We start from the raw sequence: 3,057 nt of genomic DNA, 5'->3' as shown, positions 1-3,057 counted from the left end.
TTATTAGGATTCTAATTTCATCCTTTTTATATTTTAGGAATGAAAATAATAGTTTTACCTTATACACGATGAGATAAAAAGGGTCTCCACTTTTAATTTTTACTATATAGTGCAGTGAGATAAATTTGAATTTCTTATTTAATCTTATGCTTATGTTTGATAGATCAATAAAATAATTGGTTGATCAACGGTCGATTTATTATTCATAATAGTTATTATTCAACATGGAAAAACTCAATGATATTTTCAAAAGGGATTTTATAGGGTCAAACGTCCAAGTTATTTAAATTTAAGTGCCAGAGGATGGGTAATAGGTCGTTAAACTTCTAATAGCTTCGATAATATTCCGAGATATTTTGACAAAGATGGTGAGTTCTACTATGAATTTATATTGTCATTTGTTTTATTACTTTGAGTTGTTAATTTTTAGGAAAACCAATTTGAATTAGTGTTGGAAATTAAGAACTAGGATCCTCTAACTGCAATTTTTTTTTCTAATTCTTGTTACTCAATTTAATTTTTTATGAATGAGTTTTGTTATAGGACAATTAAATTATAAACTATTCTTAAAACTTGGGAATTTGATTAATCAGATTTCAGGTTTACTTTCAATAAAATTGAAATTTGTTTATAAACGTACATTTTCAACTAGTGGGATAATGTCACAGAACAAAAATTTGTAGAAAAAAACTCATCACTCCAAATATCTGTATGGAAATTACACCGTAGAAAGTGTGACTATAACACTTGATGCCGAATGTATTTTAGAAGAAAATATTCTATCAATTCAATGAAGAAAGAGGCAAACTCAGAGAGAGATACAATATCAACCTGGATTGAATCACTCTACTCTTACTTCTCTTAATATCCATTACAATCACTTCAGTACGTAATCCAAATAGAGTTGAAGTAGAGAAAAATGGTCGAGGTCAAAACCCCCATATGAGTGCCAACCGCATTTAGGACTGCTTGTGAAAATAAAGTAGGTATCATTATTTCATTAATTAATTGGGGGGTATAGCTGCCAGAAAAGGGAAGCAAAAAGTAGAAGAAAACGATGATTGAAACAACCAATTTTAATGAATTAAATTTTCTTAATTTATATACATATTTAGAAGCTTCCCAGTGAAAATATGAATGAATTTGTAAAAATCCCGTCAATATTATTTAATTTCAATGTGTATACGTATATATATTGATTATTGATATGGAGTTATGTATTGATAATAACTAAGTTCACCTGTTTTTGTTGTAAATAAATGATTTGATTTGAATAGGTGCATTAGACGATAATCATACTTTGATCCAAGTACATTCTAAATAGGGGTCCACTTATTTTATTTGTAAGGGAAGTTATTCCATTATTCTTCTGACTATATGTGATGCAAACTGTTGAGGGGGGGTATGGGGGGTATTATTATGTGCAATTGCGTTTCCTATTTTCTTGCACATTAAAAGAGAAATCATAGCTTTTAGTTTTGAAATTAAACGTTTTCTAAGGTATTAATTCAATCAATTTAAAAATCATCATATGATTTTACTACCCACATAGCATTTAAAAACAAGTTCCATTGTATATATTAGTCTTCTTCTATCCGTATTGATGGAGATGAGAGCAAAATATGCAAATTTTAACTTATTGGTATACGAGCCATTAAAAGAAATTAATTTATCAATAATAGTAATTATCTCTTTTCCTTCCACATTATAGTCTTTCTACTTTTTAAATAAATCCTTAACTCCATTTTACATCACAATATACACAAACTTCCACAATGGAAGCTGCTTATGATTTTAATAAGGACAAAAGGAAGCTCTTTCTCTAAAAACAACTTTAATGGGATATCTGACAAGTTGTTGAGTTGATGGGAGTATTGAAACCCATCTATTTGTTCATTTAATTATTCAAATTATATACTGAGTTTTGTTTCAGAAGATGTCCAGCTCGTATTTGATCTTTCACAAGATTAATGAGTGTGGCTTTGGGTACAAAATTGATGGAGCAATATCTTTTTTTAGCTTCCTTCAATTTGATATCCATGGCCATCAAAATGTGACATGCAGAACGTCAGGATTTGTTTTCCGATAGGTCGTCTTGAAAGTTCTTATTCAAAAATGTAATGAGCCCATACTTTAATTCTAGTAGGTATATTATTTTTTCTACGGATATCTTTGATCCATAGCCTCCAAATATTTCGGAGTGTCTGTTCCACTCCTGCAGCTTACGACACAGCAATAATCAGAGAAGGAAAAAAGTCCTTATACTGCAAGTCCACGTCCTTGAATATTTTCATCGAGTTCTTACATATAGATATGTTAAAAAAAGAGGGAGTGTCGTTATCTTTTTTCTCCCCCACGTATTCAGTTGCTCGAACAGCTGATCGATATGAGGTTTTCTGACGTATTAAATACCCTAAATATATATATTTTTTAAATCTTAAATTTGATCTCTTTTTCTTAAAGACATTACAAAAATTTACCTTCATTGTGTTCTAGAGGGTTTAAACTATATTGTTATTGTAAATTTCAAGAAAAAGTTGCAATATACAGATTAGTTTAATAAATTAAAATGACCTCCAAATTGGCTTCATTTTTCGGTTCGTTAGGAAAAAAAACATAAAATTGATAGACAGAATCAGTTTTTAAGAGATTAAGAAGTTCATAGTCGTTAATAAATAAAAGGACTTTTTTTTCATCTTCAAATTGTCTTCAACTTTTTGGGCTAAACATGAGCCCTATAATGAATAGAGAAAAAAAATTAAACAAAAGGAAGCTGGAACATTTTTCTATTCATTAATCAAAAGAATATATAAATTAATGGACGGAACCAGTTTTCATGAGATGAAGAAGTTTGTAGACCGTTATAAATTATGAGTATATATTTGTGTTATCCTCATTATTTTTCGGGCACTCAACGTCGCACAATTGACATCTAGGAAAGTCTAGATTCCGTGATTGAAACTACGACAGTCTTAAATAAAGAGAGACATAATTTGAGTGCGATGATAATAATCAAACTCAGTGTGTCATATTTTAATATTTTTGTCTTAATAAACC

The sequence above is a fragment of the Lepeophtheirus salmonis genome, chromosome 11 (genome assembly GCF_016086655.4).
Source record: "Lepeophtheirus salmonis chromosome 11, UVic_Lsal_1.4, whole genome shotgun sequence".
NCBI classification, from domain to species: Eukaryota; Metazoa; Arthropoda; class Copepoda; order Siphonostomatoida; family Caligidae; genus Lepeophtheirus; species Lepeophtheirus salmonis.
Note: the sequence above shows the minus strand (reverse complement) of the source record.